Source organism: Hoplias malabaricus, chromosome 13 (genome assembly GCF_029633855.1).
Source record: "Hoplias malabaricus isolate fHopMal1 chromosome 13, fHopMal1.hap1, whole genome shotgun sequence".
Classification (NCBI taxonomy): domain Eukaryota; kingdom Metazoa; phylum Chordata; class Actinopteri; order Characiformes; family Erythrinidae; genus Hoplias; species Hoplias malabaricus.
Genome location: NC_089812.1, coordinates 31,944,899 through 31,971,053, shown reverse-complemented (window position 1 = coordinate 31,971,053; position 26,155 = coordinate 31,944,899). Strand labels below are relative to the sequence as shown.

At 44.7% G+C, this 26,155-nt stretch overlaps 1 protein-coding gene and 1 long non-coding RNA gene across 3 annotated transcripts in view; one reads left to right on the top strand and one right to left on the bottom strand.

Moving 5' to 3' along the window:
- LOC136665449 (retinoic acid-induced protein 1) overlaps window positions 1-13,639 on the bottom strand; it is a 63,064-nt gene extending 49,425 nt beyond the window's left edge. The window contains exon 1 of one of the 2 annotated variants that reach the window (XM_066643086.1): window positions 13,599-13,639. The gene's annotated coding sequence lies outside the window, so the exon portion shown is untranslated. Of the gene's footprint in view, window positions 1-13,382; window positions 13,455-13,598 lie in introns of those variants that run through there. The other variant, XM_066643087.1, reaches the window with a different exon arrangement.
- Window positions 13,640-21,640: 8,001 nt separating this feature from the next.
- On the top strand, window positions 21,641-26,155 carry LOC136664402 (uncharacterized). Its single transcript, XR_010795140.1, has 3 exons — window positions 21,641-21,789; window positions 21,930-22,199; window positions 25,894-26,155. It is a non-coding gene; the product is annotated as an uncharacterized lncRNA (long non-coding RNA).

Genomic DNA, 26,155 nt, shown 5'->3' with positions numbered 1-26,155 from the left:
ACTGCAACTATAAACCTGATGAAGACTACAATACATACAACAATCGGCCATAACATTACTATCACCTCGTTTCTACACTCACAGCCCTCTCTCTCTCTCTCTCTCTCAGCTCCACTGGACATAAAGGAACACAGGTAGTTCTACATTTACAGATTGTTGTCCTATGCGGTTGCTCCGCATACTTGCTTGCTCCCATTTCACTTTGTTCTCAAGGGGCAGGACCCCCACAGGACCACAGAGCAGGTATCATTTGGGTGGTTTATCATTCTCAGAGCTGCAGTGATGGTGGTGTGTGTTGTGCTGGTACGAGTGGATGAGACACAGCAGTGCTTCTGGAGTTTTTAAACACTTCAGTATCACTGCTGGGGTTAAGAATAGTCCACCGACCAAAAAATATCCAGTCGACAGCGTCCTGTGTGTAGCGCCTAGTAACCAATAGATGGACTGTAATCTGTAAAACTACAAAGTGCTCCTGTATTGTCAGTGGAGCTGAGAGAATGGACAGTGAATGTAGAAAAAGACAGGGGGTAGTAATGGTACGGCTCAGATCTGTGCTCCACGAGGAGCTGAAAGTGGTCAGTAAGATGCGTCAATGTTTTCCACTTTCTGTCCTGACCCCCGAGCCGTGAAAACCCCAACTAAAGAACATTCATTCATTCATTGTCTGTAACCCTTATCCAGTTCAGGGTCACGGTGGGTCCAGAGCCTACCTGGAATCATTGGGTGCAAGGCGGGAATACACCCTGGAGGGGGCGCCAGTCCTTCACAGGGCAACACTCACTCACACACTCACACCTACGGACACTTTTTGAGTCGCCAATCCACCTACCAACATGTGTTTTTGGACTGTGGGAGGAAACCGGAGCACCCGGAGGAAACCCACGTGGACACAGGGAGAACACACTACACTCCTCACAGACAGTCACCCGGAGGAAACCCACGCAGACACAGGGAGAACACACCACACTCTTCACAGACAGTCACCTGGAGGAAACCCACGCAGACACAGAGAGAACACACCACACTCCTCACAGACAGTCACCCAGAGGAAACCCACGCAGACACAGGGAGAACACACACTCCTCACAGACAGTCATCCAGAGGAAACCCACGCAGACACAGGGAAAACACACCACACTTCTCACAGACAGTCACCCGGAGGAAACCCACGCAGACACAGGGAGAACACACACTCCTCACAGACAGTCACCCAGAGGAAACCCACGCAGACACAGGGAGAACACACACTCCTCACAGTCACTCGGAGGAAACCCACGCAGACACAGGGAGAACACACCACACATCTCACAGACAGTCACCCGGAGGAAACCCACCCAGACACAGGGAGAACACACCACACTCCTCACAGACAGTCACCCGGAGGAAACCCACGCAGACACAGGGAGAACACACCACACTCCTCACAGACAGTCACCCGGAGCGGGAATCGAACCTTGCGGGATTTGTTGAAATGTAATAATAATAATAAATAGTGCTGTCAAACGACTACATTAAAATATTTGGCATTTTTTCTGTAGTTACTCCTACCTTTAAAGCCATTTAAAAGTTGTGTCTGACTGAGAGAGCTATAATCACAGATTATGTCTTACCAACAGGCAGCTTGCCAGTAGCTGGGCTTCAAGCCTGGACTACTATTGATGGGTTGAAGGGCCAGACTAAGAAAAGTGTGTTAATGGCATTAAAAATGATAAACAAGTTACCTTCAGACTAATACGGCTGGAAGAATAAGCCGGCACTTTTGGGGTTGTGGTAGGATTCATATTCCATTTAAAACTACGGGAACTAACTTCTGTGCCATGATACAACATCTAAACTATAATCTATCTGTGTGTGTGAGAATGGCTTTAGCCAGAGAGAGAAAGAGAGGGGCACAAATGAAAGGATATAAGAATGAGAGATGAAAATGTGTCTGTGCCGTGTCCTTTCAGAAGCACTAAAGACTCTGAATGCTGCCAGAGAGGTGTTTTCATGGCCCACTTTACTGTGCTCTTGTGGATGCTAGCTGCTACATGCTCTCCCAAGGGAAACCTCCACTGTCCTCACAAACACACCCCAGCAAACCCATAACACACACACACACACACACAGAGGTGCACACAAATGGAATGCAGATTTTCACAAGCATCCAAAAAGCAGAGCAGTGGAACTGCATGCTCTGGACCTAATACAATCAAATCCTCACAACAAAATTCCAACATAACCTGAAACTGAGAGGTTTTAACACAGTGGTATTAACAGGACCAGGGTTGTGACGTCTACAATGAATGAAAATTCAAACAATCTATTTAATATCCAACAAAGATTAGTGACTCCACTGACTGTCTTCTGGGTTTTTATATTAAAGACAGATGCAAAGATGGATAATAAAATGATGTTATGTTGCTTTATATAAAAAACCCCACCACTTTGAACAATACTGTTTCTGAAGGAAACATTTTAACTTGAACCACCCTCAATGACTTTTTCTTAAAGTTTAAATAACGTCAGGCCAAAACCTGCAAAAACAAATGCAGACGTAGGTTCATATTTCCCCTTGGAGGAACGCAGACTGCATACAGACATGCACAAGCTCACACACATGTAGACACACACTGAAACACACACACACACACACCCTGCCCCCTCCCGGGGGCTATCTGATGCAGCACAACTCGGAGGGAGTCAACCAATCATGGCTGGACTGCAGAGAGAGAGAGAGAGACCACATCACTTTCCCAGAGACAACATACCAAAGCTGCTCTTATCAAATCTGCTCTCTCTCTCACACACACATCTCTCTCTTGCTCACTCACACACACACAGCTTAGAACACACAGGGCTTTATAGTGTCAGCTTACATTAGTCCCTGCCTCACTCTGCTTTTGCAAAGTTTTGAAGGGGTTAACGCCCCACTTCCCTTTCTTTATTGTTTTAAATCGAATGGTAAAAATCTCTGCAGCACCTGTTAAAGAAAAGATTTACCTTGTTATAGGGAACAGGTTTGATGCTCTTAGCCAGGCAAGTGCCCTCTCTCTCTCTGTCTCTCTCTCTGTGCTCTGTATCTCTCTTCACCCCCCCCCCCCCTCTCGTCTGCGGTGTAATTCAAACGGGCGTTTGAAGCCGGAAGAAAACTTTTTTCAAACGCTTCGCCGTCCTGCTCTGATCATGGCAGGAGAGAGAGAGAGAGAGAGAGAGAGAGAGAGAGAGATAAAGAGGGAGAGAGAGTGGCCTCCTTGCCACAACACATTTACACTCGAGCTCCCGCCTCATCTGCTGCCTGTCTCTTCCCTAATATAGGCTGCATGTCCCCTTGCAGCGTAACAACCTCAAATCTCCTCCCTCAGACTAACACAGGGTTCTTGACCCCCCAACCCCCACCAAACCAGAGCAGAAGGACCACACTGATACATCAAACATACAATGTAATGAACAGAAGATGTGGCAAAGCTAACACAACATCTCTGAAACAATGAAGCCCAGCAGCTCACACGCTCTCGCAATGATTCTGCCGCTATGTGATTCTGACTCAAACACGGCTTTTGTGTGTTAGTTAGTTGGCAAATATTTATTAAACGCCTTGTTTTCACTATAAATAGTACTTCCACATTTGTGCACGTCGTCTCTTGGACTAAAACCGAATTAGTCAAACTGAATCCAGATGAAAATTCAGATTTCCTAATGCAGTGGGTTCCTGAAGAACTGTAACTAAACTGAATCTCTGTGAAGTCTGAGATTTATGACCCTACTTCTAACCCTCAAAAAAGCAGTGCAGCTGGAAGGACCTGCCGGCTAGGTGCTAAATGGGTCTTTGCTGCTGTGTTCTCACTGTGGGGAGGTGGTATGGATCATACAGGACACAGCTCCTCAACAAGAAATGGGGCACGGATAAATCACGTACATATACAGCGCTATGCTCTGCTAGAGAGGTTTGATTGAGAGCTTAAAAGCCAATTTCATTGAAAAAAATAGCACCCCAGTATGACATTACTGTCATGAAGGCAGTCTGGGGGGGGTTCCCAACTCTAATCGGCACATTTTAAAGTTTTCCTGCTGTAATATAACTTCTTGGAAAGCTTGTTAGTTAGATGATTAAAGTTTGATCAAGGTAGCAGCAAAATACTCAAGACAGAAAGAGCTTCAGTTACGTGGTTTACTGTATTAAGGATGTTTTTATTAAACTGTGCTACAAGGGTGTTGAAGCCACTCCCACAGAATCACAACCATTCCAGGCGGGTGGTTACATTTTTTCTAATTATTCATTTATTCATTCATTATCTGTAAGCGCTTATCCAGTTCAGGGTCGTGGTGGGTCCAGAGCTTACCTGGAATCAATGGGCGCAAGGCGAGGGGGCACCAGTCCTTCACAGGGCGACACACACACTCACACCTACAGACACTTTTGAGTCACCAATCCACTTACCAACGTTTGTTTTTGGACTGTGGGAGGAAACCGGAGCACCCGGAGGAAACCCACGCAGACACAGGGAGAACACACCACACTCCTCACAGACAGTCACCCGGAGGAAACCCACGCAGACACAGGGAGAACACACCACACTCCTCACAGACAGTCACCCGGAGGAAACCCACGCAGACACAGGGAGAACACACCACACTCCTCACAGACAGTCACCCTGAGGAAACCCATGCAGACACAGGGAGAACACACCACACTCCTCACAGACAGTCACCCGGAGGAAACCCACGCAGACACAGGGAGAACACACCACACTCCTCACAGACAGTCACCCGGAGGAAACCCACGCAGACACAGGGAGAACACACCACACTCCTCACAGACAGTCACCCGGAGGAAACCCATGCAGACACAGGGAGAACACACCACACACCTCACAGACAGTCACCCGGAGGAAACCCACGCAGACACAGGGAGAACACACCACACTCCTCACAGACAGTCACCCGGAGGAAACCCATGCAGACACAGGGAGAACACACCACACACCTCACAGACAGTCACCCGGAGGAAACCCACACGGACACAGGGAGAACACACCACACTCCTCACAGACAGCCACCCGGAGGAAACCCATGCAGACACAGGGAGAACACACCACACTCCTCACAGACAGCCACTCGGAGGAAACCCATGCAGACACAGGGAGAACACACCACACTCCTCACAGACAGTCACCCGGAGGAAACCCATGCAGACACAGGGAGAACACACCACACTCCTCACAGACAGCCACTCGGAGGAAACCCATGCAGACACAGGGAGAACACACCACACTCCTCACAGACAGTCACCCGGAGGAAACCCACACGAACACAGGGAGAACACAACACACTCCTCACAGACAGTCACCCGGAGGAAACCCATGCAGACACAGGGAGAACACACCACACTCCTCACAGACAGTTACCCGGAGGAAACCCACGCAGACACAGGGAGAACACACCACACTCCTCACAGACAGTCACCCGGAGGAAACCCACGCAGACACAGGGAGAACACACCACACTCCTCACAGACAGTCACCTGGAGGAAACCCACGCAGACACAGGGAGAACACACCACACTCCTCACAGACAGTCACCCGGAGGAAACCCATGCAGACACAGGGAGAACACACCACACTCCTCACAGACAGTTACCCGGAGGAAACCCACGCAGACACAGGGAGAACACACCACACTCCTCACAGACAGTCACCCGGAGGAAACCCACGCAGACACAGGGAGAACACACCACACTCCTCACAGACAGTCACCTGGAGGAAACCCACGCAGACACAGGGAGAACACACCACACTCCTCACAGACAGTCACCCGGAGGAAACCCACGCAGACACAGGGAGAACACACCACACTCCTCACAGACAGTCATCCGGAGGAAACCCATGCAGACACAGGGAGAACACACCACACTCCTCACAGACAGTCACCCGGAGGAAACCCACACGGACACAGGGAGAACACACCACACTCCTCACAGACAGCCACCCGGAGGAAACCCATGCAGACACAGGGAGAACACACCACACTCCTCACAGACAGTCACTCGGAGGAAACCCACGCAGACACAGGGAGAACACACCACACTCCTCACAGACAGTCACCCGGAGGAAACCCACACGAACACAGGGAGAACACAACACACTCCTCACAGACAGCCACCCGGAGGAAACCCATGCAGACACAGGGAGAACACACCACACTCCTCACAGACAGTTACCCGGAGGAAACCCACGCAGACACAGGGAGAACACACCACACTCCTCACAGACAGTCACCCGGAGGAAACCCACGCAGACACAGGGAGAACACACCACACTCCTCACAGACAGTCACCCGGAGGAAACCCACGCAGACTCAGAGAACACAGCACACTGCTCACAGACAGTCACCTGGAGCGGGAATCGAACCCACAACCTCCAGGTCCCTGGAGCTGAGTGACTGCGAAACTATCTGCTGCACCACCACGCCGCCCCCTTTCTAATTATTCATTTATTCTAATTTCAATTCAATTCAATTATACTCTATTTTAATAAAACAGTGCTTTTTTACCAGTGGTATTGGCACAGAATTCCAGATCCTAATGCTGTGAGCAAATCAATGCCACAGTGACGAGGAAAAACTCGCACAGAAGAAGAAACCTTGAAAGAAACCAAGAGGGAAACCTACATTGCTCCGTTCATTGCCGGAGCAGCGTATAAACACAGACCACTACAAACAAAGAGTTATGACTCTAATTATAATACCATGTGGCTGCTGTGCAATTTTTGTTCATATTCATGCAGAAAAAAAACATCAAGAAAACAGCACTAAAATGGCTATGAAAAAAGGAGCAGAGTGTTTTCAAATGGATTGAATGTAATCAGAACAGTGGTTTGTTGTTTACCCAGCAATGTCACATAATATAAAGCTGAGATTATACAGGCTGACTGCAAACTTCTACAGTTACCCTCCAAAAACATCTCTGCACCTCGGGGCAAATACATCATAGTACATCTCTGCAGAAGTGTACACCAGCCTTAAGCTACACCTGGCTACAGATATGATTGGTGTAAATGACAGCACTTAAGGTGTTTTAAAATGGAAGAAAGTGGTTGGGTGGTGATGGCGGTGATGTGGGAGGGTGTTCAGGATGTTGTGTGTGTGTGGGGTGCGGTGCGGTGTTGCAGAGGGCAGGAGCGGGCGCTGGCGTTCTGGGCCACTGAGCCGGTAAATACAGCAGGGCTACAGAGAGGAAATGAAGGCTGGATCTATTTGGAGACGCTACCGATGACCTTCCACAGAGCTGGATGACATCCAAGTGATTTCACTGCACTGTGCGCTGCCACTGACGGTGCGCACCGGCATGCTAAACGTCTATACACTCACTTACGCACCCACCCAGGAACACACGATCTGATACACAGATGTGAGACAGATGATGTAAATGTGACATCAGAATAGACAACAGACACATCAAAAGAAAAACAGTTAAAAGTCAGGTCAGCTAGAAAACAGCACATGTACAGACTCAAACATACATTATCTGCCCCAAATGTTGCCATACTTCTTATAATTAGTGAATTCCGATAGTAGCATTTAATAAGGCACACAACTTCTATAACCACCATTTACCGTTACAGCGGGTCCTCGACTTACAACGTTGATCTGTTCCTACGTCGCGTCGTAAACCGATTTTTTGTGTAAGTCAGAACATACGTACATACTGTACGTAAATAACGTACTGTAAGCACTGATCCTATCCTCACAACTATCCTCCTCGGTCCCGAGCCACGTAACCCTGTATTCTTCCGCCGCGCACACTAAACACGAAGTTCACGTTACGACGTTTATGACGCAAAACCACTTAAGTCGAAACAAGGCTTTATACAGTACATGGGAGATGTGTCGTAACCACGAAACATCGTAACTCGGGACTGACGTAACCCGAGGACCTCCTGTATTGTGTCATGAAACGTAATGAGACGCCGCACGAGTCTAATGTCATCATGATTAATACAGAAGCTGATCTCTTGAGTGATGCTTCATTTTGTAAAACATCCAAAAAGAGTAAGGACTCCTTTTTTAATTCCAAAAATGTACTGAAACGATCCAATCACAGTCCGTTTTCAAAAGTACTTCTCGGACCCTCTCTGCTGTCAGGCAGGTTTTGATATTAACACATTTTTTAATGCTAGCTTCAGACACAATAGCTACATTCTAGCGTTAGTTAACGTGCTGGAATTAGTGATAGTATTTCATACAAAAATTACATGAATTCGCCAAGAACATGCCAAAAATCATGTTTTTGTGTCTTATTAAGCCAAACGTACAAGCCCTTCGAGAGGATATTGTCAGATATTTGTCAGTGATTTAAAATATGTCACTGTAATTTGACCTTCAGCTTCGAGTATACCCATCTCTCTCTGTTTATAGAGTTAGGAGCCTTGTCTCGTTTGATCTGAAATAACCGTTCCGGGAGCATTACAAGATGGCCGCCCAGTGGACACATTTATCTATAGGGACTTTGGTGGGAAGAAGCTTCAATTTGTTAAGGAACAAGTAGTCTTATGTTTACAATAATGAGATTATATTCCAAGTCATACCAGATTTCATTTCTAATATTAATTGGGTTTTCAAATATAAAACACAGCATTTAAAACATTCATTCATTCATTATCTGTAACCCTTATCCAGTTCAGGGTCGCGGTGGGTCCAGAGCCTACCTGGAATCATTGGGCGCAAGGCAGGAATACACCCTGGAGGGGGCGCCAGTCCTTCACAGGGCAACACACACACACACTTTTGAGTCGCCAATCCACCTACCAACGTGTGTTTTTGGACTGTGGGAGGAAACCAGAGCACCCGGAGGAAACCCACATGGACACAGGGAGAACACACCATTTAAAAAATTGTGGATAATACGATTTGATGATGACAAAGTGCAAGTGAAGACAGAGAATCTCTATCTACAAAGCTAACAAGACTAATGCCTCAACAACGTCAACAATAAACCAATAAATAAATCACTTAGCGCCAAGCAGCAACTTCCCTATTACTTCACCATTAGCACCAATCAGAGTTTTGCTCGTATTTACTCTTAAATTGATGGTCCAAACTAAAGGCACGTGTCACCTTCAAAAACAAAGCGTGCCAACGGCCCCCAGACGGAGATTAATCACAGACTTTGAGGGGGTTTGAGGAGTCTGGCTTTGAAATCGCTGAGCACAAATCCGCTCATATCGCTCTCCATCATCCGCAGTCTAATGATTTCCAGCTTGTTTTGCCCTTCCTTTGTTGTGAGACAGTCTGTGCTCTACTCTCAGCTCCAGCATCCACATCCTGCTATCAGATGTGCACGCTGGAGTCGTTAGAATTTGTCCGTTTGTGAATTCTGTTCCTGAGTCAGGTTATCATTCGCAGCACGTACAGTGTGGGGTGAGTTCACACAGCGGCTAATCTGTTCCCAGATCAGTGCCTGATCTCTCTGTGCCCTTCTTCGAGCTGAAAATAGCTACATATGTTGAGGTTTTTGCACACAAAATTTAGTGCCATTAGTGAGTAGCTTGGCTTCTACACAGTTCATTTGAATGTGTCTCACGATGACGAGTGGCTGCTTCTGTGAGCATCAGGGTTTGTGGTTACTGACTACCTCCACCAGTTGTGTACTGTAGTCTGAAGCAGTGGGTAAGCTATGAGGGGCTGGCACCCCAGTCATAGCATACAAAACACTTCAGTCATTCACTCATTCACTCACTAACTCACTCACCCTCTGCAGGATGAATATGCTGCATGATGCTTTGTGTCCTTCATAAGAATTCATAAAACTTTACAAGTGCTTAACACATTTTGACCTGCTGAAAAAAAAACAAAAGCAAAAATAACCTTCGATAACATTGTGACATGGTGTGTCGTTGCTGTCATTTTAAGGGTCTTTTGATTCATGTTTAGGGCGGCACGGTTGTGCAGCAGGTAGTGTCGCAGTCACACAGCTCCAGGGACCTGAAGGGTTTTGGGTTCGATTGTCTGTGAGGAGTGTGGTGTGTTCTCCCTGTGTCTGCGTGGGTATCCTCTGGGTGATTGTCTGTGAGGAGTGTGGTGTGTTCTCCATGTGTCTGTGTGGGTTTCCTCCAGGTGACTGTCTGTGAGGAGTGTGGTGTGTTCTCTCAGTGTCTGTGTGGGTTTCCTGCAGGTGACTGTCTGTGAGGAGTGTGGTGTGTTCTCTCTGTGTCTCCATGGGTTTCCTCCGGGTGACTGTCTTTGAGGAGTGTGGTGTGTTCTCCCTGTGTCTGCGTGGGTTTCCTCCGGGTGACTGTCTGTGAGGAGTGTGGTGTGTTCTCCCTGTGTCTGTGTGGGTTTCCTCCAGGTGACTGTCTGTGAGGAGTGTGGTGTGTTCTCCCTGTGTCTGCGTGGGTTCCCTCCGGGTGCTCTGGTTTCCTCCCACTGTCCAAAAACACACGTTGGTAGGTGGATTGGCGACTCAAAAGTGTGAGTGTGTGTGTCGCCCTGTGAAGGACGGACGCCCCCTCCAGGGTGTATTCCTGCCTTGCGCCCAATGATTCCAGGTAGGCTCTGGACCCACCGCGACCCTGAACTGGATAAGCGCTTACAGATAATGAATGAATGAATGATTCATGATTAAAGCACACTTTGAGGTTTTGTTTTGAATAAATCAGCCAGTTTAAATCAGACAACGAATGAAGTAATGCTACCAGTGAACAATATTAATCTCTATAGTCATTATTCCTTGTATCGTATTCTGATACAACTTGAAATTAAAGGAGTGCATTCGCTCATGAGATTCGTTGCGAACGAAAATGCGTAGCTTTCCCACAGCGGGGGAATTTTTCTTTCAACCACACGTTTGACAAATTTGACTGCAGGAAATGCCATGTGTCCAAATTCTAAAGCACTGTAACCTGTAGACTACCCTTCTGCTCTAGACACCAAAATCGCTAGTGTTATTATTTTCGTTTCCTCCTTTTCCTTTTCTATGCACCCCACAGCAGGGCTTTTGAGCCCAGTGGTGCAAGGGGAGCAGCATCTGGACAGAAATCATCCCTCCCTCCCTCCCACCTCCCTCTCCGCTCTGCCCTGTCCTGACCTTATGGATCTGCTCAGAGCCGTGCGCTAGCAGTTGCACGCTCGGGACGCAGCAGAGAGCAGTCTCTTTCCCTTTCCATCCTGTCATCTCTTATTATCGCTCTTCATCCATTCTTCTCACCTCACCTTTCTCGCTAATCTCACCTCTCTTTCCTCTTGTTCTAGAACGCCCTCCAAACTACCCCCACCCGCTCTCCCCCTGCCCCATGCTGACCCTCGGCTCAGCGGCAGTGGGCCTGGGTTTCAGGCTATTGCATCAGCCTTCATTCCCACCACTACCGTGGACATGTGAAATACGGGCTGACAGTAGCGCCATATCTAAGCGGAGGATAAGCGCTCTGGGGGTTTGTGCGTGTGGGTGGTCCTCCATAGTGCATCTGTGGGTTCGCGCACCAGGGTCGCTTTAACCCATTAAAATGTAGGCTTATTATTCAGTGATTAAACTAGAGCCTTATTATCTAATAGCTGCTATGAATTATTCAGTAACTGCTATGACACTACTAGGGATCTGATGGTAAGCTGATGATTAAATTTGATTCTTGATAGTCTAGTTTCGGTTCGATTCGTGATACGATTCAACCTTCTCACTATAAGCGGACAACGTTTGAACGCCAGAAAATGATAAATATGTTCGTACACAACCTACTATAGAGACTACACCAGGGTTTTTATGGCCAACGAAGCCAGTGTGAATTACAGAGACCAGCCTTGGGGATCAAACAATGCAAGTTAATTAGATGGCTATAGAATGAAGCTGATATTATCCGTCTCCCTGGTGTGTGCTGTCATTAATGCATTGTGATGCAGATCTGTTTCTCCATTGTTTACTTGGCAATCTATGCGTGTATTTTTTTAATTATTATTTTTGCTGATTCGTATGTTGGAATTCTTGTGAAGTACATATACCAAAACATTGTAGCATAGTGCGTGACTCATAATGCAAAACAGCCAGCTGCCATTATTGTTTGATGGTACGGTTTATTAGATTAATGTTAGTTTAAAGCATTTTTGTTTGTTTTGTTTATTTATTTATTTACAGCTGGATTAAACACTTTAAAGCTAACAATGGTTTCGTCAAGGGATAACAGAAATATCTGGAAATGTGTTTCTATGGTCATTTAGACCACAAAGTGAGCTTCAGGTTAGAAAATAGTACAACAGAATTAACCCTAAGAAATCTGGACAATTTGGCCTTAAACGAATCATCTTCAGCCGTAAACATTTATGATCAGTGCATTCCTACAACGTATGGTATGAAGTGAAAGGACATTATTATTCTCGAGTGTGGTGGTGATGTTGATGTTTGTCTTTATTTTAATTACTGATAAATTCAGTGTGTTGCTGATGTTGGGAGATCAATCTCTCTGTGGCTTTCTAATTCACTCATGCATTGATTCAGTCTCTCTCTCACTCCCCCACCTCCTTCTGCCTCACACCTCTCTGTTCTCCCACCTCTGTATCTCTCTCGCTCTCTCTATATCTCTTCAGACAACACACACCCCTCCCTCTACATGCATTCTTGCAGAGCGGGAGCCTGTCCAGAGAGCATCGGTTTCACTCAGCTGTGACACTGCAGTCTCTGTGCGATGTTCAATAGGTTGCTGTACAGTACGTACAACGAGAACGTGGAGAGTAAAGTCACGAGATCATAAACAATAACAACGGTGATCACTCAACCACACTGGCTCCAACATATACTGTAATCTGTCTTGATTTATGGTCGGCCAACAGCAGTATAACCACCACTCATAGCCTGCAGGTTATGAAGCTGTCAGTGTTTACAAACACAAGTCCATACTGAGCTGAAAATGAAAGCAAAGTTACATAGTCAACTCCGTGCTTGGCTGCCTGGAACAATGTGCGACCCTCGAATACAGCCAAGTTCACATTCATTTAAAGGTAATGACCAACCAGAGAGGACACACGATGGCACCAAATAAAAGACCAAGAATCCACCTGAGTAAACAGAACACACCAGAAACCACTTAATGGAGAAACTATGAACTTCCATAGCTAGTTATGAGAGATCAGGTTCACGGTGAATATCCGTAGACAGGAAACGGTAGTCTCCACGACAAGGGTCACTGATCCTGGTTCGACCTTAAAGGAAATCAGGTGTGTGGGGTTAAAAGAGTAATAACAATGTCCAAAATGGACAGCGAATACCTCCTTAACTTTACTGCGATATGGTACCAGGTGCAGGACGTATAAAGTTGATACCTGTGAAGGAGAACCTGCTCTTGGGACAGTTGAATTTATGCTGATTTGAGATCAGGCGAATGATGTATGTAAACAAACCCCATGTTATCATAAATACAGACCCTAGGAAGAAGAAGCTGATCCTAGATCTGCCTTCAAGTCTGAGCGTCCTCAGCAGCGAGCACATTGCGCTGTTATCCAACACGCCCCCCTGAACGCAGTGTGGACTGTAACGCACCCTGCTTGAAGCCCCCTGTTTACCCTTTGCATTCTCCATGTTCATCCTGCCATGAAGGCACCTGGCTGCAAGCCCAAACAGAAAAGCAAACCTGCCTTACCTGCTTGTAGCTTTCTGCCCAAATCCTGGTCCTGCAGTCTCCCGCAAAGGCAAAAAACAGCAGCAGCTATTCCCTGTCAAACGGCAGCCTCCTCTTTTGGTCTCTCTCTCTCTCTCTCTCTCTCTCTCTCTCTCTCTATCCTGCTTGCCTCCTTGCCGTCGCTGCCATGTTCACTGCGGGGCGGGGGGAGGGGGGTGTGTCGGATGGGGCTGAGGGTGGGGGTGGTGGGAGTACTGTTGAAGGGGAGAGGGGGTTAGAAAATAGAAGATAGAAAAGGGGAAAGATGAGAGAGAGAGAGAGAGAGAGAAACACAGAGGGAGTAAGGGGTGGGGGGGGGCTCAGGGGGATAAGAAAGCAATTAGAAGGCAGCCCTCTTTACTTCCAGACAGAATATATAATGGAATTAGCTTAAGGGGGGCTGCCTCTGCTTGGTGAAGCCTCAAAGGCAGTCCGCAACACGGCGTCCACGTTTGTGTATGTTTGTGTCGTAGAATGCGCACATGCAGTGATGAAGGGCAGGGGGAGAGAGAGAGAGGGAGGGGGGAGAAAAGGAGGAGGAGGAGGTGGAGAGAGAGAGAGAGAGAGAGAGAGAGAGAGAGAGAGGGTGTGTGGTTGTGATAGTGAGAGGAGGAGGGGGAGTCAGTCAAGACAGGGGGCCAGCACTGTCAGCCAGGGGAGAGGGAGAGCGGCAGAGAGAGCGTGGAAGGGGAGTCGGGGGAGCAGGGGGAGGCAAGAGCAACTATACGAGAGAGAGAGAGAGGGAGAAATTAAGGAAGAAGGCGAAAAAGGGGTGAGGGGGAGGGAAAGAAGAGAGCCAGAGATGGAACTTAAGGATGCAAGAAAGAGAGGAGGGTGTTGATTGCTTCAAAGGCTGTCTCACAGGTTAGAATGCTCTCATCAGAGGGGGATGTCAAAGCAGAATCTGTATGTTTCTGTCTGGTGATGGTCTTGGCCATGCTGCTGGGTGGGGGCAGAGAGTTCGGTGTTTTAGGAACGAAGTAGAAGAGAAAGGATGCAATTGGAGAGACTGCCAGTGCGTCTGACTGTGAGAATGGGAGTGCACTTACAAGATAGTGTGTGTGTGTGTGTGTGTGTGTTCCTGTCTGTGTCATGAATGAAAATGAGGAGGTGGAGAGCAGAAACCTTCCATCCTTGGCTACCCTGCTTACCTCAGCTGTAAGCCTTCACCTTCACTACTGCCAACGGATTAGAAAAATGGTGGATGCTCATCTTTAGCTGTAAAACAGAGAAATCTTCTGTTACATCATTTGATTGCAGCAGTGGTAGCTATTCACATGAGAAGAAGCTTATATTTACACTTAGACCCACACATCAAATAACCCCTCTCATGATTGTGTTCCATTTATTTGTCACCATTAAAGCTTGGCCGTATTTTATTCACATTTGTAAGCTTCCTCTGTCATAAAACCTCTCTCTCTGATCATCGCCTGTGACAAACAGTGTGACTCATAGACGACTGGTCTGAGCTTTCATCAGCGCCACACACTGACCTTGGCAGAGAGCGGCTGCTTTGCTATCAAGTTCTAGTGAAATGAGTAGTATACGTGTATATACCAGCAGCCAGAAGAGGGAATATAAATTATTGTGCAAAAGTCGGAGAGCGGCCTTTATTTATTTCCATTTCCAATCGAATTGGCCATTGATTTATCTTTGTTTCAGTTGAGTTTTCTGAGGCTACTGCTTTAAATGTGAATGTAAGGAAACATGGGACTCCAAGCAACCATGCAAGACCATGTTTGCGATAACTGAGGGTTAGATAATGCAGTTTAGATTTAAAATTTTAGTAGGCATGGAAAAATATTCCTCCAGTTTAATTAGGCTTACTTCGTGTAATTTCACTTCTATAAGCACATTTGAAACTGAAAGCAAGTTTCCTGAATACATAGACAGTCACCCGGAGGAAACCCACGCAGACACAGGGACAACACACCAACTCCTCACAGACAGTCACCCGGAGGAAACCCACACAGACACAGAGAGAACACACCACACTCCTCACAGACAGTCACCCGGAGGAAACCCACACAGACACAGAGAGAACACACCACACTCCTCACAGTCACCCGGAGCGGGAATCAAACCCACAACCTCCAGGCCCCTGGATCTGTGTGACTGCAACACTACCTTCTGTGAAACCGTGCCGCCATGCCAAATACAAAATAATAATTATAATAATAATAATAATAACAAAATGGGGCAGATTCATCCAAGAAATGATGACAATATGAATCATGAAACATTTGCCTATAAACTAATGAACTTTCTGCCAAGCAACATGAACAGTTTCAGTTTAACCGAGCTGACTCCCTGAAGCCCTGCCCCCTCAACTTCCCAGTGACACATTGAGACCATGCGAGGACAACATTAGGGGCTAAACAGAGACCATGGAAATGCCACAATATTATAGTTGCTGAGGGTTCTGTGCACATTTTCCGTTTAAAAAAATGAGATCTGCTTTTTAAATGCCAGTTTTGGCTAGAAATTAACTTATAACTGATTAGTTAACTCTATGCTGTATTAGAATGTAACAGACACATTTGGGCTTAATCTGTGCAACGTTTGGCACTTACTGCTCAGTTACTGCACTGGCAAGTGTTGTGTGGCATAAATTAGGTTCACAACACATCTGGCATCTGGCCTATATAAGGTGAACCTGTGACAGAGTTGAGGCAGCCAAACTCACCCTGAATCAACGCTGCCATTCAAGGCCATATGTAGCCCATAAAAGAAATGCAGATGTGCCATATATTCCATGCCATGTGGGGCATATATTCATTGCAATCTGGGTTGTATTATCACACAGATGTATTAGATCACGACAAAACAGAAATATCTATCACAGACATGTCTTGTAGCAATAATAAAAATGTATCAGTCCATCCACTTATTTTATAGCTAATGTTGACCTAACTGTTAACAATTTTGCCCCTGAACTGTGAATGACATTTTCCAAAGTGATTATTCCAAAATACACAACAACAACATCCTCCAGATGATCAGGACTGTTGGTGTCAGTTGGTGTTTGTTTATAAATGTAACACCTTTCTGTTTGGTTGGGTAATGTAATTATTATCAGTTCCTCAGTGATTTTAGTCCCATCTGAAACCACTTTAGTCATTACTATGGCCTGTGAGATCCACACTCAATGAACATCTAGCCTGCTATTATAATATGGTTATAGTATCCATTATATTCATACTCTATTCTGCCATCATTGTCATAGCGACATATCAAGCCACATATCAAGCACAGGATTTGTGGGTGTGACAGCAGTGGGGAACTTGAGCAGACATGTGGCTGTCATATATATACCGAAATTTTCCCCCATGCAAATCAGCCATAAATACAACAGATGCCCTGTGGTAAAGTTACTTTACCCCACGATCCCATGCAAAATTAATCCTGTCTGAATAGGGCTTATGTCAAATAATTCTGACTAATTTACTGCTATCACCATTCTCACTGCAGCTTTAGGGGGATTCTTCCTTTGAATGGCTGTGGAGAGAAAGTTTACCGATCAGTGGTTGGCTGTGAGAGACCTGTCAATCATAAATTTCACGAAGTCAATCTGTCTTTGTCAGTCATTTGTGATTATTGCTTATGGTGACTTCAACGTGCCTTTTTTGAGGTAACAGCAAAGAACTTGCATAATATTTCAACTCAGGTAGCAGTGAAAGCACTAAAACAGAAGAACCATAAGCAAAGTGAGGAGACTAGAGTGTGTTATTTAGGTTAACTGTCATCTTTAAACAATATTGATAAATACAACCCAACCGCAAAAGTTGGAGTGCTGACCCCAGAGTGCTGCCTCCAACATTATATTTGGATATTACCAACTCCTTTGTTTACAGTATGTATGCGTAAACCAGTGAACAGCTCAAAAATAATAAATCCCTTGAAGCCCACAGGCATTTCAACAACAGCTGGAAACAGAATTGTTTAACTTTTGACCAAAGAACTATATGCCACACTCCTAACAGTAAAGACAAGCTGTCTGTAATCATGATTAGCATATTAGCTTAGCATAGCAGTCTTCAATTAGTCAAATGTTCCTCCATTAAAGCAAGATTTAATTAATAATCAGTAATTAAGTTCAATGGAACATAACTTCATTCAAGAAACAATCCAAGGTTAGACACTGTACTAAAGTATTCATTATATTTATATTATAATTTTGCATATCTTGACACAGCACTATGGATGAAGCAAAGTTTAGCAAAGGATTTACTGGAAATCTAGTCCCATGGCTAACTATATTATATTTTATTTTGACAGGGAAAAATAAATGCCATGAACATTTTTTTTATTTATATTTTTTGTAGCTTCAGAAATAGGATGTTTAATTTGTGTTCCTGAAAGAAAATGATGTGAATAGATCACACATGATGCAACCCTTTATCCATTTACAATCACTGAATTATATAAGCTACCACATTACGTATTTTCATGTATTGCTTCTGATTAGCTTTGTTGCTGTTCCTCATCAGCACGTTGTACACAAAATATATACAAGCTTGAACTGTACAGTTAACATGCAGAACTACCAATAATAAGCACAAATCTTTTACGTTTACTAGGGTGACCAGACGTCCTCTTTTACAGACTTAAAAAAAATGTCCGGGCGGAATTTCACAAACATCCGGGATTTTGTTTTTCTAGCGCTTACATAGAACTTCGAGAAGTTTCGTTCACAAACTAGTCCCGCCCTCCCCTACTCCGATTGGTTCGCTTGACTGAGAAGGGGGAGTGGTGAAGTAGCCTAAAATCTTCTGATTGGACGGTCTGACTGTAGAGCTACCGTTATTGGTCGATAACCTTCTCTGTAAACATTTAATTAGTCAGTCTGCACGTCAGTAGTCGTACCCCCCACCACCCGGAGGCGTGTCCTCTTTTTCACCATCTCAGATCTGGTCACCCTATGTTTACTGTAGAAGCAGCATCCACACCAGCAGCTGCCATGATGTTTTGTTATTGACACTAGGGGTGGGAGATATGGCTCTAAAATAATATCACGATATTTCAGTGTATTTTGGCGATAACGATATTTTTGGCGATATGAAAAAAACACTGAAAAATACTTTTATTAATTTCAAGAACAGACTACTGCAACAAAATAATTGAAGTTATGTAATAACATAATTTTGGGAGTAGGACCACGCCGGAACTCCTCCTCCGGAACAGCCCTATATACACCCTGCAAATTCACGTAATTTCCACGTCAGACAAACTCGCTTCATTTAGTTCAGAGGATGGATCGCGACTCGACTGCTTCACCACGTCAGCTCGCTCATCTGCGCTGGGTCATTCCTGCTGATCCCAATATTCAGAGCCGTGTTCTGCCATTATCAAACCCACCGAGCCTCCTGTTTTAAAAAAACTTGCTCCCACCTCCACCCTTTTCTCAGTCATTTGTCCAAGTGGGGGGGTAGGGTGTCCGGCTTCAAATGCATTCATAAGCCCACCCTGAACTCCTCCCCAAAGACTTCTGAGTTCACCTCCCCGATTCAGCCTCCACTGGCGTGGTCCATACTAGCAAAATACTATATTAATATTAATCATCATTCAGTCATTCATTATCTGTAACCCTTATCCAGTTCAGGGTCGCGGTGGGTCCAGAGCCTACCTGGAATCATTGGGCACAAGGCGGGAATACACCCTGGAGGGGGCGCCAGTCCTTCACAGGGCAACACACACACACATTCACTCACACACTCACACCTACGGACACTTTTGAGTTGCCAATTCACCTACCAACGTGTTTTTGGACCGTGGGAGGAAACCGGAGCACCCGGAGGAAACCCACGCAGACACAGGGAGAACACACCACACTCCTCACAGAGAGTCACCCGGAGGAAACCCACGCAGACACAGGGAGAACACACCACACTCCTCACAGAGAGTCACCAGGAGGAAACCCACGGGGAGAACACACCACACTCCTCACAGAGAGTCACCCGGAACGGGAATCGAACCCACAACCTCCAGGTTCCTGGAGGTGCGTAAGAAGACGCGTTTAAAAACTAAAAATTACTAAAAAACCTAAAGTGCAGAAAATGTAGTGTGTACATATAAACAGCAAACATGAACAATAGTACAAAAAGTAACCTTAAAGCTTCACAGTAAATAACAAAACAAATACAGAATAGTTGCTGTGCTGAGTCATTACGTAAACAAGTGGAAATGATTATCACAATGTTTTTTTTTTATTTATTTAGCGTTTAAAAAAATATGATATTATTGCCAACGATACAATATGGCACAGCCCTAATTGACACGCATCCAACTCAGAAGGTTGAACCTAACCCATGGCCCAAAAATCCAAGTTTCCCTATTGGTAAATATGACACTGCAGCGTTCATGTGCGCTCACCTAGATCTGAGATGGTGAAAAAGAGGAGACGTCTCAGGGGGAGAGGGGGTGTTTTTAGGTCCTTTACACCTTTATTTGCTACACAAAACAGGGAATTTTTTTTAATTCATCCGAGAACTTACATTGACGTTTCGGCATAGCTGCTCCAGATGAGGGTAGGTACATGAGCTTTGTCTGACGTAAACAAGGACTACTGACGTGCAGACTGACCAATTAAATGTTTACAGAGAAGGTTATCGACCAATAACGGTAGCTCTACAGTCAGACCGTCCAATCAGAAGATTTTAGGCTACTTCATCACGCCCCCTTCTCACTCAAGCGAACCAATCGGAGGAGGGGAGAGCGGGACTAGTTTGTGAACGAAACGCTTCTCGAAGTTCTATGTAAGCTCTAGAAAAACAAAATCCCGGACGTTTGTGAAATTCCGCCCGGACATTTTTTAAGTCTAAAAAAGAGGACATGTCCGGGTAAAAGAGGACGTCTGGTCACCCTAAGCAAAGTATACTTCCAAAATGCCGGCAAAAAATTATTGTCAGTTCAACTTTGTCAAAGACAGATTAGCCTACAGTGCATTTGACTAGGCTAAACCAACTTCTGCTACAGATACTAATGATTTAACATACTTTGAAATGTAACATTCATTCATTCATTATCTGTAACCTTTATCTAGTTCAGGGTCGCGGTGGGTCCAGAGCCTACCTGGAATCATTGGGCACAAGGGAATACACCCTGGAGGGGGCGCCAGTCCTTCACAGGGCAACACAGACACATTCACTCACACCTACGGACACTTTGGAATCGCCAAGCCACCTAGTTTTTGGACAGTGGGAGGAAGCACAAACCGGAGGAAACCCACGCGGACACAGGGAGAACACACCAACTCCTCACAGTCAGTCACCCGGAGCTGGAATCGAACCTACAACCTCCAGGTCCCTGGAGCTGTGTGACTGAGACACTACCTGCTGCACTACCATGCCACCCGAAATGTAACGTTTAACCCTTAAAAACAATGCGAATTTGAAAAACGTTATATATTCTGGCTTAGTACAACGTTGTCTTTCAATTTTGATGCACTATTTACATGACTCAAAATGGCTTCTTTGAATTTTACGGCTTATTATTTACTTTCCGTTTTCAATTCCGAGTTTTATATTTACCTTAAATGGCGCTCGTTAAGGTGGAACAGAAAAATTAATAAGTCAAGCTTCATGTTAACTGCCCATGAAGCTAAAATGTACCACAACCTACAAACAAATTTGTCCTCTAGTATGGTGACCAGACGTCCTCTTTTACCTTGACATGTCCTATTTTTTAGACTTAAAAAAAAAGTCCGGGCGGAATTTCACAAACGTCCGGAATTTTGTTTTTCTGGAGCTTACATAGAATTTCGAGAAGTTTCGTTCACAAACTAGTCCCGCCCTCCCCTACTCCGATTGGTTCGCTTGAGTGAGAAGGGGGAGCGGTAAAGTAGCCTAAAATCTCCTGATTGGACGGTCTGACTGTAGAGCTACCGTTATTGGTCGATAACCTCCTCTGTAAACATTTAATTGGTCAGTCTGCACGTCAGTAGTCATCAACCCCCCCCCCTCAGATCTGGTCACCCTATCCCCTAGCATTTCATGACGACCGTTAAATACCACTTTAAAACTGGCAACACGTTTCTCACAAATATCAAGTGGTATATTCACATTAAGCCACTACTTATAACTAACTTTTTTAAAAACGTGTTTTTGTTCAATATTCGAGGCCTCTATGTTTAGCTAATTCAGAGAGGCGTTTCCAGAAAGGCAGAGTTTGAGAGGTCAGTGTTCTGAAAGCTTTTTCTCTACTTCTTGGAAAGTAGCAGTGCGACTGCGCAGTAATTAGAAGTGATTAAACGTTAAAAAGTGTGTCTTTTCCGAACATAGACAACCCTTTGCTTTTTCTTTCCTTTTAACTCAGTTACCCGGATGAAGGGAGAACTTCTCCGGTAATGAGCAACGCGACCTTGCGGGGGGTTTACGCAAAGAAAGTGAGCTGGGGTCATCCTCACCCACTGACAGAGAGAGTGACAAAGAGAGTAAGTGAAGGAGAGAGAGAGCGTATATGCGGAGTGGATGCTCACTGTTGCCATGGAGACGAGCGAGCGGACAGTGGTCAGCAACCACAGAGAGGAAACGCTCATAAAGGACTGGAAAGGTTACAGACGTAGGCCTGCATGAAAATTAAATGGTAGGAAAAAAAGACGAAGGCGTTGTTGCCCCATTTTCCGAGCTCCAAACACAACGTGTTTATCTTGTTTTCCCGCGGGAATCGACCTTTATCTCCGGTACAGAAGCGAACACTGGACTAGCGCTTTGGTGAAAGCGGATGTTATTTGAAGAGCATTGTTTTAGACCCAACCCCCCACCATTGCCACGTTAATGGTCGTGTCTTGTGTCGTTCGGCGGTGGCTTTAGATGTTTTATTAAGGTCTTTCAACGGCATTAAACCAAACCAATAACACAACATCTCCGCCATCTTGTGGTGGTTTGGTGGAACAGACTCCAGCTCTGGCGTTTCTACTGTCTCAAACTTGTGAATTCAAAGAATATTGTGCTTGTAGATTAAAGTTACTAACATAGCGACAAGTGAGAGAAAGATAAGTCAAGTGGCAATTTCTGCATCGAATATTTATCAGTTCATTATCTATTTAGTCGTGGTGTTACACAAGTTTCTGATTTTCGCAGTGTACAGTGATGTCATAGCGCCATCTCGTGGTCTAAATTTTAGAAGCGCAGGCTTGGGACCTTAAAGCTGCTCCCAGTAAACATTTAGCCGTTGATTCAACGTTGAAATAACGTAATGACTGCCGTCTAATCAACGTTCTCTTAAGGTTGAAAATGAAAGTTGAAAAGACGTCCAAACACAGACATTGAAAAGACGACTATTAGACGTAATTTGACGTCCATTGATGTTATTGATTGGTCCCGAAATAAATTACTTGTATAAAACGTATTTTGGACGTCCACTGACGTCATCGATTGGTCACCACTTAACTAACGTATTAAGATGGATTTTGGACGTCCATTGACGTTTAAGATATGTCCTTGACGGACAGACTACTTTTAGACCTATTTTGAACGTCCAGGGACGTTCCTTGTTTACTGGGCTGGTTCAATCACTTGTACTGGCAGTAAAACCTGGGGTCTGGGAAATAAACAACAGCACTTTCTCCTCCCTCAACAATAACAGCTAAAGTGCCTCTGAGCGAGGCACCCAACCCCCAACTGCTCACAGAGTGGTGTGTTGCCTGCCCAATTTTTGACAATTACTATAAGTACACTATAAACCGTAACATGACTACCTCCTTGTTTCTACACTCCAGCAACACCGCAACACACACTAACACACATTCGCCACACCAGTGTCTCTGCAGCACTGAGACTGATCCACCTCCCAAATTATACATGATCAGTGGTGGTCCTCTGGGGGTCCGGGCAAACAAAGTGTGCAGAGCAACAGATGGACTGCAGTATGTAACTGCAGAACTACAACAAAGAAAGTAAACAATACCACGAGACAATAATGTTTATGTGACTCAATTCAAGTACATTCTTATTGCAATGTTCAAATATCCAGTGTAAAGCCTTCTCTGAAGTTTAGAGGCCGCGACTGCAGCAATAAGATACACATTTACTATCAATGTTCTTAATTTTAGAAGAAACAAAGTGAGTGTCTAGAAACGTATTTATAAAGCAGCCGCCCCAAGGTCTTAAAGTAAAAAGGACAGTTTTAAGGATAATAAAAGTAATCGCAGTATAAAATAAGACACATTTATGCCAGGATATACTCTAGGTCTTATTACAGAGACTAGGAAATGTCAGTGTCGTGACTGATCACCACCCAATAATATATCATTCTTGACTTAAAGTGTTTCCCGCACAGATCTAATGTATTTTTTTTCTAATGGCAAGGTCACCATGTGTAGCTTATGCAAATTTCTCAGTGTTGATATATTAATTCTGTAAGGTATATACATGACTTACAGCCTTGATGTGCGATTTCCATCATCGTACACCATTTCTTGGTGTCAGTATTCACCAGCTCTGCAGCCTCTCGGCTGTTAACATGTAAATATGCCTCATAAATAATATTAATCAAAAACTACAGAATCACACCACCTGTTTCCCTCATGAATATGCATGTCCTGTTTACACTCTTTATGCTTTAATTTATCATTGTCGCAGCATGCACCCCCCCCCCAAATCTGATAACAAAACAGCACTGTAAAATTAAGCAGGCAATTTGGATTTGGAACATATGTGATGTTAATATCTTGCATCGCTAGCCTCTCGTCTGCGAATCAGCTCTGAATCTCTGGGTGACTTGATAGGTAATGGCAAGCAATTAAACACATTTACAATCACATTGAGATCTGTCGTCAGGTGAAACAGACAGATTAGTGTGAGTTCTTTTACAAACGAAATGCAGGTTGTTTAGTTTGGCGCATTTCAAAACTGCGATGTTTCCTTGTAAATGCAGAGGACTGGAAAATACTTCAGATAAAACTGCACTGTCTTTGAAATACTGGATCATCCTTTAAGTGTCAGAGGTGGTTTCCCAGACAGAGATTAAACTTCTGCCTTGATTATATTCTCATTTCTATGGAAAATCACAATACAAAGTGCTTTGTAGTCCAGGACTAGCATAAATCCCTGACTGGGAAACCACCTTTTTAAGCACAATTTACGACACAATGCTGTAAAAAACACAAAATTACTCTTTGCCCATAAAATTCTATAATTCTATTCACTATTTGATTACATCATTATTCACCAACATTCAGGGAAATATATTAATAGCCAATAACATCATGGTTCACTTCCACCTCCCACAACCCCCAGCTATAATTAAAATACACAGCTAACCCGTGTGTTGTGATGTTCAATTCACAATGAATATTCAGTAAAAGCCAATGTCTTCTCCTACTCGTGTCCAGCATTACTCTTCAGGCAGTGCATCACTGGGTCAAGTTTTCCTGCCATTATAGGTGTCTACACTGAACAGTGTATAAGGAAGGCCTGCATCGTTAGAATGAAACCCTCTGACCCCTCGCAGAGAGTGTTCAAGTTTGCCTCGTCTAGAGGAAGGCTAGAGCTACCAGGCTAAGTCTTCCAGAGTCATGAATAGTTTCTTTCCACCAACAGACTGTGGAAGCCCTTTGAATGATGGACTACCAAAGACTCAAGTGAACTGTTAACACAACCCTCATTTTTGAACAATAATATACCACACAGTCTGTAGAAATGAAAATACTGTACTTGCGTACATGCAGAGACACTTTTATGCTGCTAATGACAGTTAGCAATTTCAGGATACTCATCATATGCGTAAAAATCTCAAGGTTTAGTGTAGTTTAAGTATATGAATAGTTTATTGTACAATATTAGTTTGTATAATCTGTATTGGCTGAGTGTTTGAACTATTTCTTCTGATATTTTTTTGGTAAATGTAGCGCTAGGTCCTGGAGGAGCTATGCTACATTCCTCAAACGACACCTCTGTAGTCAGAATGAATGACAGAGTTGACTCTGACTCTGACAAAAAAGAACTAAAGTAGTATATTAAAATAATACCATAAGATTTATCGGGTACTACACTTAATGTTGGGATATTGGTGTGAGGATTTCACTGCTTTCAGTGCTACAACATTAGCGTAGTGAGGTCAAGTACGGCCTCAAGTTACAGCCTTCCTTTTCCTTGTAAGTTCAATGCAAAGCTAAACTTCACACCCAAAATATCTTATCTCGAGTAAAGTGGAAAGATGTGAGATTTATGTCTGAACTCATTCCACTATTAACCATCTCTTTAACAAGTTAAAATGTCTACAGAGGCTGCAGTTTGTAGGAACGCAAAGAGCTACCACGTCTCTGCTTTGTTTACAGTGTGGCCCTCTCTTCAGCTCGGCCAGGTGCGCTGTTGCCTGGAGACGGCGGATGACGTTGCAGGTCTAACCGTTTCACCGAGGATTGGACAAGACGGATCGTTACTTAGATACATAGAAAGAGTCCAGTCACAAAACTACTTTATATGGTCAGAAAAGTCCTCTCCAGAGCCTCGCTGGGGCACATTAGGTCGTGATGTTTGCTCACAGATATGAAGATTGGGTACTTTGTGCAAATTGCTGCAGATATATAAATAAAGAGT